Genomic DNA, 13,741 nt, shown 5'->3' on the forward strand with positions numbered 1-13,741 from the left:
CTTCACAGTTCCCAAAGCACATGCTCCCATCTTTCATTTATCTCCATTGAATTCTCACAGCAGATCTAAGTGAATGCCCAGACGTTATTGCCCCCGGGGATATATTTCAATTATTAAACAATGCCTATAGTTTGGGCACTGGCCAAGCAAAAGGGACTCCAGCTGTGAATCACAGGGATGACCATGGTCAACAGCAGTAGAACAGCCTGATCCAACCCATTTCACAGCTGAAGATGCTAAAGCCAGGAGAGATGTTCAGACTTGTTCTCAGGCACATACCAAGTGGATAGGAAGAAACTGAGGCCCCTGATGCCAAGTATAGTCTCCTTTCCACTGTCCTAGACCACCCTTCTGTCCACACCCATCAGGGAGGTGAAGTGAGGCAGGATGGAGGGAACCAGAGGAGAGTTGCTATTATGATCCCAACTGCACAGAGGAAGAAGCCAGCATGCTGTAGCTTGCAAGGAGGGCTGCTTAGTCAGTGCCACAAAAACCTGGAAAGCAGTGCCTGCCAGACGGCAGGGACAGGGAGCAGCCAATGAGATGGGAGTTTGCAGCCAGGATGGCAGATGCCAGGAAGGCTGCAGCTATTCTAGGATGCAGGCAGAGAATGCTCCATCACCCAGCCCTGCCATTCCCCATCTCCCGAGGGTAGTGGGGAGACCTCCACCCTCTCTCCAGCTCCTTATTGATGTAGGGTCTGAAAGCTGAGACTTTAGAGTCAGGCAGTCAGGCCAAAAGGAATCAGCCCTTTAAAGAAAATGGTGAAATATCATCTGAAAACATGGCAAATGCTTAGTCATTGTCCTTATTACAACTCCACAGTCATCCAACCTATTCAGAACTCATCTGGCCCAAATGCCCCATGTTATTAGATGCAGAAACTGAGGCCAAGAAAGAGGATAGGATTTGCTCCATGGTCCCACAGCAAATTTGAAGGATAGCTGAACATTGCCTGATTTCTCAGTTCAGGACTCCTTCCCCTGGGGATTGGGAGGTAGGCAGAGTCTCATTTGGGATCATGATCCTTCTATTTCATGGGGCTGGTGGAGCTTAGTCTTCCTTGGCTGGATCAACTCTTGACCTTTATGCCTCACATTCTCCCAGTAAAGGCCATGCTGTAGGGCCAGGTGCGGTGGCTCAAGTCTGTAATCCCAGCACTTTGGGAAGCCAAGGCACGTGGATCACCAGCGGTCAGGAGTTCAAGACCAGCCTGGCCAACAGGGTGAAACCCTGTCTCTACTAAAAACACAAAAAATAGCTGGGCATGGTGGTGGGCACCTGTAATTCCAGTTACTCAGGAGGCTGAGGCAGGAGAATCATTCGAACCTGGGAAGCAGAGGTTGCAGTGAGCTGAGATCACACAATTGCACTCCCACCTGGGCAACAAGAGCGAAACTCTGTCTCAAAAAAAAAAAAAAGGTCATGTTGTAGCTGCAGGTGTATTCCTGCCACAGCCCCTCTTCCCTGCCCTCCTGTGCTGCTCTGAGGACTACATGATGCAGCTGCAGGCCCCCCTTTCTATTCTGGATTCAGTGCCTGACCCAGCCCAAAGTGCCCAGCCTTTGCTTCTCCACTGTGGTATAGCTCCTCTCAGTTCTCCATGCGAGAAGCATCTCTTGGGCAAAAACACCCCTGGCCCCAGTGTCTGTCCTGGAGAAAAGGAAAAACAAAAGAATGGATACGAAAGAAATTTATCTTTTTCTGCTCCTAACCAGTACTAACCTCCTTTCCATTGCCTCTACCTTCTCAGCTTGGCTGGACAACAGAGTGTTTTACACAGGTCCATCATGCCTTTACGGTACAGCTTTGTGGTTAGGGGCACAAACTCTGGATATACCAGACAGACCAGAGTTAGAATCTGGCTCTGCCATTGACTAGGTATGTGACCTGGGGACACCGTTTTTCCCCTGCCTGTTTTCTCACCTGTAAAATGGGGATATGATGGTGTCACCTCAAAGGGTTGGGAGGCTTGAATGACATAAAGGATTTGGCTCTGTGTCTGGGATAGAGTCAGTGCTTGATGCTTGTTAGTAGTAGGAAGATAGTAACTGCCACATGTTGTGGGGTGAAGGGGGTGTCACCACAGTGACCACTACCCTTCCTGCTCCTTTCAGCCCCTCTGAAGCGCTCGTTCTGCCAAAGCCTTCCCTGGTTACTCTCATCTCTCCATCAGCCTTTCTTTTTGGAACCTGTACACCTCTATTTCCCATCCAGCTTAGTTCTGAATTAAGTTCCATGTCTAATAGTTCTGACTTGGTGTCGTCCTTGTCCCCACCTAAAACCAGAAACTCCCATCAGGCAAGACCAATGGGTTTTCTTCTCTCCCTGGCAGTAAAAAGTCCAGGACCAGGCACATGGGAGGTGCAGGGAAAGTTAGTAGTTGATTGATTGTACAGCCAATTTGTCACTTTCAAGGAATTGAAATGAAGCTATCTTAGAATCTTCTGTATCTCCTTCATCTCTTGCTCTTTTCATTCTGTGACACTTTGACAGATCCACATCCCAGGGCACATCATGAGATCCTGGAGCCAGACCTAGAAACCAGTCAAACAAGGGAGCCCCAGCATGTCTCATTTATTACCCAAAGGAAGGAAATCAACATCATATGTATAAAGCACTCAGTAGTCTATCAAATGCTCTTAGCAATTCACTGCGTGAAGAAGTACCTTTTCCCATTTCCACAGAGGGATATCAAGCCTCGAGGGATTAGGACACTAGCCCAGGCTCACATAGCTGATAAGGAACAGCCCAAACATTTCAGCCCAGTGCTGCTGGCCCTCGATCTGGTGCTTTGTCCTCTGCACCAGCTGCCATGCAGGGGAGCCACATTAGTATCTCTGTATTAGCATGTTCTCAGGCTGCTAATAAAGACATACCCAAGACTGGGTAATTTATAAAGGAAAGAGGTTGAATTGAGTCACAGTTCCACATGGCTGGCATCATGGTGGAATGGAAAGGAGAAGCAAAGTCACATCTTACGTGGTGGTAAGCAAGAGGGCATGTGCAGGAGAACTCCTCCTTATGAAACCATCAGATCTCAGCCAGGTGCAGTGGCTCATGCCTGTAATCCTAGCACTTTGGGAGGCAAAGATGGGCAGATCACCTGAGCTCAGGAGTTCGAGACCAGCCTGGCCAACATGGCAAAACCCCATCTCTACTAAAAATACAAAAAAAATTAGCTGAGCATGGCAACAGGTACCTGCAATCCCAGCTACTGGGGAGTCTGAGGCAGGAGAATAGCTGGAACCCAGGAGGTAGAGGTTGCAGTGAACCGAGATCACACCACTGCACTGTAGCCTGGGTGATAAGAGTAAAACTCTGTCTCAAAAATAAATAAATAAATAACTATCAGATCTCATGACACTATCATGAGAACAGTATGGGAAAAACCCACCCCATGATTCAATTACCTCCCACTGGGTCCCTCTCGTGACATGTGAGGATTATTACAATTCATGGTGAGCTGTGGTTGCATACACAAAGCCAAATCATATCACTCTCCTTCTCGGCCACAGGTGGACTTGAAAAACCTTTCCCTTAAACAAGCAGGACCCCCAGTAGCTGCTTTGTTCAATGTCTGTTTCTCTAATGCCTCCTACTCTGGAATATTTAAGTAAACTCAACCTGGCTCAAAAAGATTATCCCTGTATCAAACCTCAGGGACTCTAATGTGATCCAACCTCTCCCAGCCCTATAGGCATCTCCCTCAAACATCAGATGTGGGGCAGATCCAAGAGAAGAAAGGTGTGGCTGCAAGATGTTCTCTCCCATGGCCGTTTATCAAAATGGGGCTCCCTTCCCCACAGAAGGGAAGGCTGAGTTTCGGAAAGATGGTTTGGACTTTGGAAGGAGAATGACTAAGCTAAAATTCTTCCTCTGCTGCTTACAATCTGTGTAACTTTAAGAAACTTTCTTAATGTTTTTGCTTTTTAATTTCGTCATGTATAAAAGATGGGCTTGTCATACTTAGGTTTCAGACTATTGCACACACCTGTAATTCCAGCACTTTGGGAGGCCGTGGTGGGCAGATCACTTGAGGTCAGGAGTTCGAGACCAGCCTGGCCAACATGACAAAACACTGTCTCTACTAAAAATAAAAAAATTAGCCAGGCATGGTAGTGCAGGCCTGTAATCCCAGCTACTTGGGAAGCTGAGACAGGAGAATCACTTGAACCTTAAAGGCGGAAGTTGCGTTGAGCCGAGATCATGCTACTGCACTCCAGCCTGGGCAACAGAGTGAGACTCCATCTCAAAAACAAAAAAGGGACTATTGCAAAGATTTTAAAAGATGGCACAGGTACAACACTGAACACAAAGTGTTTCATGAGTGACAATCATAAGCTCTTCCACCACCTAACTGTTACTTATAGCAAATTACCTAATTTATCTCTGCCTCAGTTGTTTTGTGATTCTTTTATAGGGGAAAAAAAGAGCACCTCCCTTCATACACCTGCTACGAGAACAAGATAAAATAATTGACATAAAGCACTTAACCTCTTGCCTGTCACAGAAAAGGTAGTCACCACCTGCTGGCTCTGCGTTGATGTCCCCAAGTTAGAGAACCAGAAAAGGAGGGCTATAGCTCCAACCAGGGTCTTCTGGTTCCAACACAGCATCACCTGAGCAAGGGTGACAATGGTAAGGAAAAGAAGTAAGCAATAGTGGCCTCACAGACACAGGCAGGAAGGAGTCACTCCTATGTGGCAGGTTTTCTGCACCTGACCCAAGAGATAGGTGTTGCACCTTTACCCATGTGGACAGATAAGAAAGAATAAAGGGCATAGGTCACAGAGGTGAGTATGGCCTCACTGCAGTGCCAGGATATTTCCAGGCAATTGGCAAGACTTATTGACAATCATCCAACAAACAGGATAAATAGGTCTTACTCCCCAAGTGCCTGGGAAGAGAGCTTGCAGCTCTTCCCAATTCCTGTCTCTCATCTCTTCCTTCTCAGACGCTGCAGCTCTCCTTTTCTGGAAAATCTCAGGGCAGAATCTGAGCTCCTTCCCACTATCCTCTGTCCAGAATTCTAAGATGCCTGAGAGAAGCCATCTGCCCTGAACGAATGGGTCAGAGGCATGATTCCAAGTGGCTGGTTGGTAATTGGAAGAGCTCAGCAGTCTGGCTGGGGAGATGAGAGCCTGACAAGCACATCTGGACAGCATCAGAATCACAAATTGAAGAGAGCTGGGAAGGGCTTAGCACCAGTTGACATTCGCAAAGGAAGGAAAATGTAGGGAGACGACAGAAAGGAGTGACGCTCTTCAAAGTCAACGGGCTTATAACAAACACCACCTCACAGGTGTAAGAGAGAGCACAGAACAGGCACACTCAGCTAGCACACAGCTTTCTCAGGGAGGTCGTCCTCTGCCATGTGAGAATAGTCCTGCTTTTTCATTTTTTTCATTTTTATTAATTTTTTAATCAACAAATAAAAATTACATATATTGCCCAGGCACAGTGGCTCATGCCTGTAATCCCAGCACTTTGGGAGACCAAGGCAGAAGGATCACTTGAGGCCAGGAGTTTAAGACCAGCCTAGACAACAGAGTGAGATCCCACCTGTACAAAAGAAAAAATACTTAAGAAAAACAATTGCACATATTTATGGCGTACAGGAACGATCCAAGATGGCCGATCGATAACAGCCCGGGATTGCAGCTCTCAGTCAAAGCGCAGAGAACTAGAGGACGCCACACCTTCAGACTAATTCTGGTTGCTCACGGAGCAGAAGATCCCCAGTGGAGGAACCACACAGGTCGCCAGCGCGACTCTCATGGCCGGCACAGCGGCTTCGCGGGCACCTCGGCGTGGCAGCTCTCAGAGCAGAGTAAACAGGGCCGGCTCCCCTTCTGACCGAGGTTTGGAGGACCCACACGGGTCCCCAGCACAACTCCTGAGACGAGCACAATGGCTGTGATTGCACCTCAGCACAGCAGCTCTCGGCGCAGAGTAAACGAGACTGGTTCCCCTTCTGACCAAGGTTTGGAGCCCAGGGAAGGCAGAGTCGCCCATTACGAACACAAGAAGGAAGCCAGACAGGAGAATCCTGGGCAGAAAAGCACCATCAGTCTTAACGCCGCTGTTCTGGCCCTGGGAACTAACAACTGGGACATCCACTCAAGAGACCTAATCTGAAAGTTGGTAATTTCAAAGACGACAGGAGGATAAATTTGCCATGATGGGAAGAAACCAGCATAAAAAGGCTGAGAATACTCAAAATCAGAACACCTCTCCCTCTAAAGATGATCACAGTTCCACATCAACAATGGAACAAGGCTTGACGGAGAATGAGCGCATCCCAATGACAGAATCACTCTTCAAGGAATGGATAATAAGAAACTTCTGTGAGTTAAAAGAACATGTTGTAGCCCAACATAAAGAAACTAGGAACTTTGAAAAAAGATTTGACGAAATCCTATTGAGAATAGACAACTTAGAGAGGAGTATGAGTGAATTAATGGAACTGAAGAATACAATACAGGAACTCCGAGAAGTATGTACAGGTTTAAACACTCAAATTGTTCAAGCAGAAGAAAGGATAACAGAGGTCAAAGTCCAACTTAATGAAAGAAAACAAGAAGACAAGATTAGAGATAAAAGGATAAAAAGGAATGAGCAAAGTCTCCAAGAAATGTGGGACTATGTGAAAAGACCAAATTTACGTTTGATAGGTGTACCTGAATGCGACAGAGAGAATGAATCCAAGCTGGAAAATACCATTCAGGATATTATTCAGGAAAATTTTCCTAAACTAGCAAAGCAGGTCAACATTCAACCCCAGATAAGACAGAGAACACCACAAAGATATTCCTCAAGAAGAGCAACCCCAAGGCACATAATCGTTAGATTCACCAGGGTTGAAACGAAGTAGAAAATACTAAGGGCAGCCAGAGAGAAAGGTCAGGTTACCCACAAAGGCAAGCCTATCAGACTTACAGCAGATCTCTCAGCAGAAACTCTACAAGCCAGAGGAGAGTGGGGGCCAATATTCAACATCCTCAAAGAACAGAACCTTCAGCCCAGAATTTCATATCCAGCCAAACTAAGCTTCACAACTGAGGGAAAAATAAAATCTTTTATGAACAAGCAAGAACTCAGAGATTTTATTACCACCAGGCCTGCTTTACAAGAGCTTCTGAAAGAGGCATTACACACAGAAAGAAACAACCAGTATTAGCCTTACTAAAAATATACCAAAAAGTAAAGAGCACCAACATAAAGCAGAATTTTCATCAACGAATGGATCAAACAGCCAGTTAACATCAAATGGCAGTAACCCTAAATTTAAATTGACTAAATCCCCCAATCAAAAGACACAGCCAAAACCCAACGGCATGTTATATCCAGACCTGTTTCACATGCAAGGATACACAAAGACTCAAAACAAAGGAATGGAGAAAGATTTACCAACCAAATGGAGAGCAAAAATAAATAAATAAATAAATAAAAAGCAGGAGTTGCAATTCTCGTAGTGGATAAAATAGATTTTAAAGCAACAAAGATATAGTGGTAAAAGGATCAATACAACAACAAGAGCTAACGATCCTAACACCCAGATACATAGAGACTTAGAATCAATGAGACAGAAAATTAATAAGGATATCAAGGACTCGAACTCAGATCCGGAACAAGTAAACTTAATAAATATTTATAGAGCTCTCCACTTCAAATACATAAAATATACATTCTTGTCAATACCACATCACACCTACTCATAGGTTTAAATGAAACATTGATTGGCCATTATTAATACCCTTTTCTTTTCTCAGAATAAAGCAATATTTCCATTCACCCTCCCTCTCTCTCTTCCTCTTTCTTTCTCTCCTTTACTCATTTTTTTTTTATTTCCTTCTCTCAAAAAAAGAAATCAACTTGTAAACCTCTAGATCCAGGTCAGCAATGTCTTTCTCATTGCTTGAATTCCTTCCTTCCCTTCCCTCGCTCCCTCCCTACCTCCCTGTCCCCCTTCCTCCCTTCCTTCCTTCATCCCTTTCTTCCTCCCTCCCTTCCTTCCTTCATCCCTTCCTTCCTCCCTCCCTTCCTCCTTCCCTCCTTTCCTGCCTTCCTCCCTTCCTCCTTCCTTCCCTAAAAAAAAATAAAATTAATAAAATTAAAAATAAAAATAAAAGAAAAACAATTGCATATATTTATGGCATACAATGTGAAGTTTTGATATATGTATACATTGTGAAATGATTAAATCAAGCTGATTAACATATCCATCATGCCACATGCTTAGATTTTTATGGTGAGAACATTTAAGATCTATCCCTTCGCAATTTTGAAGTATATGCTGTTGTCACCATGCTATACAATAGATCTCCAGAATTTATTCGTCCTGTCCAGCTGAAACATTGTAATCTTTCACCAACATCTCCACACCTCACCTGCACACCCTGTAGCCCCTGGTAACCACTATTCTCCTCTTTGCTTCTATGAGTTTGATTTGTTCAGATTCCACATATAAGTGGGATCATGCAGTATATTTCTTTCTGAGTCTGGCTTATTTCACTCAGCAAAATGACCCACTTAGCAAATTATCCATGTTGTCACAAGTGACAGGCTCTCCTTCTTTTTTAAGACTGAATAGTATTCTATTTTGTACATGTACCACGTTTTCTTCATCTGCTGCACTAGTCTGTTTCACACTGCTGATAAAGACATATCCAAAACTGGGAAGAAAGATGTTTAATTAGATTCACAGTTCCACATGGCTGGGGAGGCCTCAGAATCACTGCAGGAGGTAAAAGGCACATCGTGGCAGCAAGAAAAAATGAGGAGGAAGCAAAAGCAGAAGCCCCTGATAAACCCATCAGATCTCATGAGACTTATTCACTATCATGAAAATAGCACAGGAAAGACCTGCCCCCATGATTTAATTATCTCCCCCTGGGTCCTTCCCACAACAAGTGGGAATTCTAGGAGATACAATTCAAGTTGAGATTTTGGTGGGGACACAGCCAAACCATATCATTTTGCCCCGGCCCCTTTGAATCTCATGTCTTCACATTCCAAGACCAATCATGCCTTTCCAACAATCCCCCAAAGTCTTAACTCATTTCAATGTTAACCCAAAGTCTACAGTCCAAAGTTTCATCTGAGACAAGGCAAGTCTCTTCTGCCTATGAGCCTGCAAAATCAAAAGAAAGCTAGTTACTTCCTAGTTACAATGGGGGTACAACTATTGGATAACTATAGCAGTTCCAAATGGGAGAAATCGACCAACACAAAGGGGCTACAGGGCCCATGCAAGTTCAAAATCCATCAGGGCAGTCAAATTTTAAAGCTCAAAATGATCTTTGATTTCAGGTCTCACATCCATGTCGCACTGATGCAAGAGGTGGGTTCCCATGGTCGTGGGCAGCTCCACGCTGCTTTCACAGGCTGGCATTGGGTGTCTGCAGCTTTTCCAGGTGCACAGTGTAAGCTGTTGGTGGATCTACCATTCTGGGGTCTGGAGGACAGTGGCCCACTTCCTACAGCTCCACTAAGTGGTGCCCCAGTAGGGACTCTATGTAGGGGCTTCAACCCTACATTTCCTTCTCCACTGCCCTAGCAGAGGTTCTCCATGAGGGCTCCACCCCTGCAACAAACTTTTGCCTGGGCATCCAGGCATTTCCATACATCTTCTGAAATCCTCCGCAGGCTCAACACCACATGAAAGCTGCCAAGGCTTTGGGTTTCCACCCTCTGAACTCACAGCCCAAGCTCTACATTGGCCCCTTTCAGCCATGGCTGGAGTGGCTGGGACACACAGCACCAAGTCCCTAGGCTGTGCAGCACAAGGACCCTGGGCCCAGCCGATGAAACCAGTTTTTCCTCTGGGGCCTCCAGGCATGTCACTGGAGGGGCTGCTGTGAAGGTCTCTGATATGGCCTGGAGACATTTTCCCCATGGTCTTGGATATTAACATTAGGCTCCTTGCTACTTATGTAAATTTCTGCAACTGGCTTGAATTTCTCCTCAAAAAATGGGTTTTTCTTTTCTACTGCATCATCAGATTGCAAATTTTCTGAACTTTTATTCTGTGTTTCCTTTTTAAAATGGAATGCTTTTCACAGCACCTAAGTAACCTTTTGAATGCTTTGCTGTCTAGAAATTTCTTCCACCAGGTGGATCACTTGAGGTCGGGAGTTTGAGACCAACCTGGCCAACATGGTGAAACCCCATTTCCACTAAAAATATAAAAAGTAGCCAGGCATGGTGGTGCACACTTAGAGTCCCAGCTATTTGGGAGGCTGTGGTGGGAGAATCACTTGAGCCCAGGAGGTGGAGGGTGCAGTGAGCCAAGACTGTGCCACTGCACTCCAGCCTGGGCAAGAGAGCAAGACTTCATCTCAAAAAAGTAAAAGAGAAGAAAAAGAAAGAAAAAAATTTCTTCTGCCAGATACCCTAAATCATCTCTCTCAAGTTCAAAGTTTCACAAATTTCTAGGGCAGGGGAAAAATGTCACCAGTCTCTTTGCTAAAACATAACAAGAGTCACCTTTGCTCCAGTTCCCAACAAGTTCCTCATCTCCACCTGAGACCACCTCAGCCTGGATCTTGTTGTTCTTAACACTATGGGCATTTTCGTCAAACCCATTCAACAAGTCTCTAGGAAGTTCCAAACCTTCCCACATTTTCCTGTCTTCTTCTGAGCCCTCCAAACTGTTCCAGCCTCTGCCTATTACCCAGTTCCAAAGTTGCTTCCACATTTTCAGGTGTCGCTTCAGCCACACCCGACTCTACTAGTACCAATTTACTGCATTAGTCTGTTTTCACACCACTATAAAGACATAGGTGAAACTGGGAACAAAAAGAGGTTTTGCATAGCTGGGGAGGCCTCGGAATCACGGTGGGAGGCAAAAGGCACTTTTTACATCTGTTCATCCATCAATGGACACTTAAGTTGATTTCATACCGTGGCTATTATGAATAATGCTGCAATAAACATGGGAATGCAGATAAGTCATTTACAAGCTGGCTTTCATTTTTTTTTAGGATAGCTCTGCTTTTTTCTCCCTGTACCATTCTTTCTTCTCCCTTTGAAACACTTTTTATCTCTTTTTATTTTTCAGTGATTTAGTATTCGTCTTCTCTGCTTCACCTTTCTCTGAGCACGGACCTTTTCTGTTTTGTCAGCTGCTGTATCTCCAGTGCTTAGCAAGGTGCCTGATACACAGTAGGGGTTCAATAGGTAACTGATGGTCGCTTATGAGAAGATCTCTCTGACCCTTGCTCAGTAGGACTATAGTGAGGTTCATGACCAGCTGCTCCCACAGCCCCTCTTCAGATGTGACTAGAGTCAGCTTTCAAATTCATCAAGTCCTGGTTCCACCTCTTATTTGCTGTGAAGTCTTAGGCAAATTATTTAACCTTTGTCCCTGTACCCTGATTTGGTTTTCTTCACAGCATTTATCATCACCTGTCATACATCTGTTTGTGTGGATACTTATCATCTATTCCCTCTGAACAAAAACTAAGTACTGAGAGAGTAGGGACTTTTTGTTCACTGCTAACAGAAGGTATAGTTAAATATTTAATAACCAGGCCTCATGAACACTAACCATTCAGATTGAATATCTGCCTCATAAGCTGTACAGGGATATATGTTAGACAGGTAGATCAAAGCTGGGTCTGATATATAGTAGGTATTGAATAAATATGTGTTAAATATGTGAATGAATTTCAGTCAGTCACCCTCTTTGTACCCTCTGTACATTATAACTACTCAGCATGTATTGGTTCCTGTCCGCTTCCTTGGGGGTCTTTTCTAGTCAACTAAGGAAGCGACTCCCTGTGGCCCCATTCTCTCTCCTGCTATAGTAAAACTGATCTTTCTCAATAGGACCTCAAAGCAATAACATCTGCTACTTCTATCTCTTCTCATTGAGTGTTAATTTTGGTCTTTTAGTTCACCCCTTTACATCCACTTCTGTTTTGTCCAGCAACCTCCAGAAGCCTCTCTTTCAATTAGCAAGAGCGGTCAACAGTTGTGTCCCTAGATAGACATTTAACCAGCCTGCCTCAGCCAGAGAGGTTTCATAGGCTTCCAGCCAAGAGGACCCTTCAGCAGGTACTGCTGACCTGATGCTCAAGAGTGAATTCACTCATTCATGCAGCAAATGTTTGTGAGGTTTCTGTGGTTATTATGTGGTAGACACTGGAGAAAAACATTGAAACAAAATACCTGTACCTGCCTACGAGATGCTGACAGCCTAGCAATGGAAACAGACAGGTAAACAGACAATTACCTTGAGAACTCCTGACAGAAGCCAGAGAAGGGGGCAGAGAGTTGCAGTTCCTATCAGATTTTATTTTGTTCTCCCATTAACTTTTCAGGAAAACACACTTAATAAGCACTTGGCAACTCAGGTTGTATTTGTGGGGACAATTCTAAGCCTGATAGCTGCCTTGGGATTGCACAATTACTCCAGGAAAGATTTGGCCAAGAGAGTACTGGGTGACAAGAGGGGCTACCCTGCACTCACCCTTTTCTTCCCATCTGGCTTTGCCTTCACTCTAGGTTGTTCTCCCTGCCAAGGAGGTGGTCACAGACTGGAGCCACCTTCTATTCACATTATATATGAATGCATGTTGTCTGACAATAGATCATCATTAGGTTTTACTGTTTATGCTTCCAAGTTAAACACCACATCCTCCCTTCTACACACACATACACATACTGTGCATGCATGCACACACCCCTATATGCACACACACACCCCTCCATGGTGTTCAGGAATCATGCAGATGTTGAATCATGTCAACATCTAATTAGAAAGGGATGATGAGGAGGATCACTCAGGCAGGAGCATGAAAAACACGTCATAAAAGCAAAAAACTCGACCAGGGATGCAGAAACCAAGGAGCAGAAAGAACATGGGAGTTGATCACAAGTAAAAGGATAGGCTGCAGTTGCTATCTAAAGACTAAGTGCTATTATTTGAGGTATGGCTCCATATTCACCTCCACCAACTCCCTCCCAAAATAATAATAAAATAATAGTTGTAGTTATGGTTTATTGAGAGTTGACAGATACTATACTACACATTTTACATGAGTCATTTCATTAATGACCCTGAGTCAGGTATTATTATTATTAATTACTCCAAAGCCTTCACTCCTAACACTATGCTACAGAGCCTCCTATCATATAATGTTGCCTCTCAGGTTGAATCAAGAGATTTTAGAGTCAGGAATGGAAGTCATCCAATTCATTTTCTTTTTTTCTTTTTTTACATTTTTTTTTTTTTTTTTTTTTTAGAGCCAGGAACTCACTCTGTTGCCCAGGCTGGAGTGCAATGGCTCAGTCATAGCTCACTGCAGCCTCAATCTCTTGGGTTCAAGTGATCCTCCTGCCTCAGCCTCCCGAGTAGATGACCCCACAGGTGCATACCACCATGCCAGGCTGATTGTTTTTTATCTTTTTATAGAGATAGGGTCTTGTTATATTGTCCAGGCTGGTTTCAAACTCCTGGCTTTAAGTATTCCTCCCACCTTGGTCTCCCAAAGAGCTAGGATTACAGGTGTGAGGCACTTCACCCAGCCCCATTTCATTGTCATATAATGATACTACTCATAATTGTTATAGTAATGGCCAATTCCTTGAGGTTCTATCAAGGACTGAAGACTGTGCCAGGTTCTACACCAACTGCCTCTTTGAAATCTCTCCATGGTCCTGTGAGGTGCATCCTAAAATTATGCCCATTTTAGATATGAGGAAATTGAGCACAGTGAGATTAAATCATTAG

This window comes from Callithrix jacchus, chromosome 10 (assembly GCF_049354715.1).
Source record: "Callithrix jacchus isolate 240 chromosome 10, calJac240_pri, whole genome shotgun sequence".
Classification (NCBI taxonomy): Eukaryota; Metazoa; Chordata; class Mammalia; order Primates; family Cebidae; genus Callithrix; species Callithrix jacchus.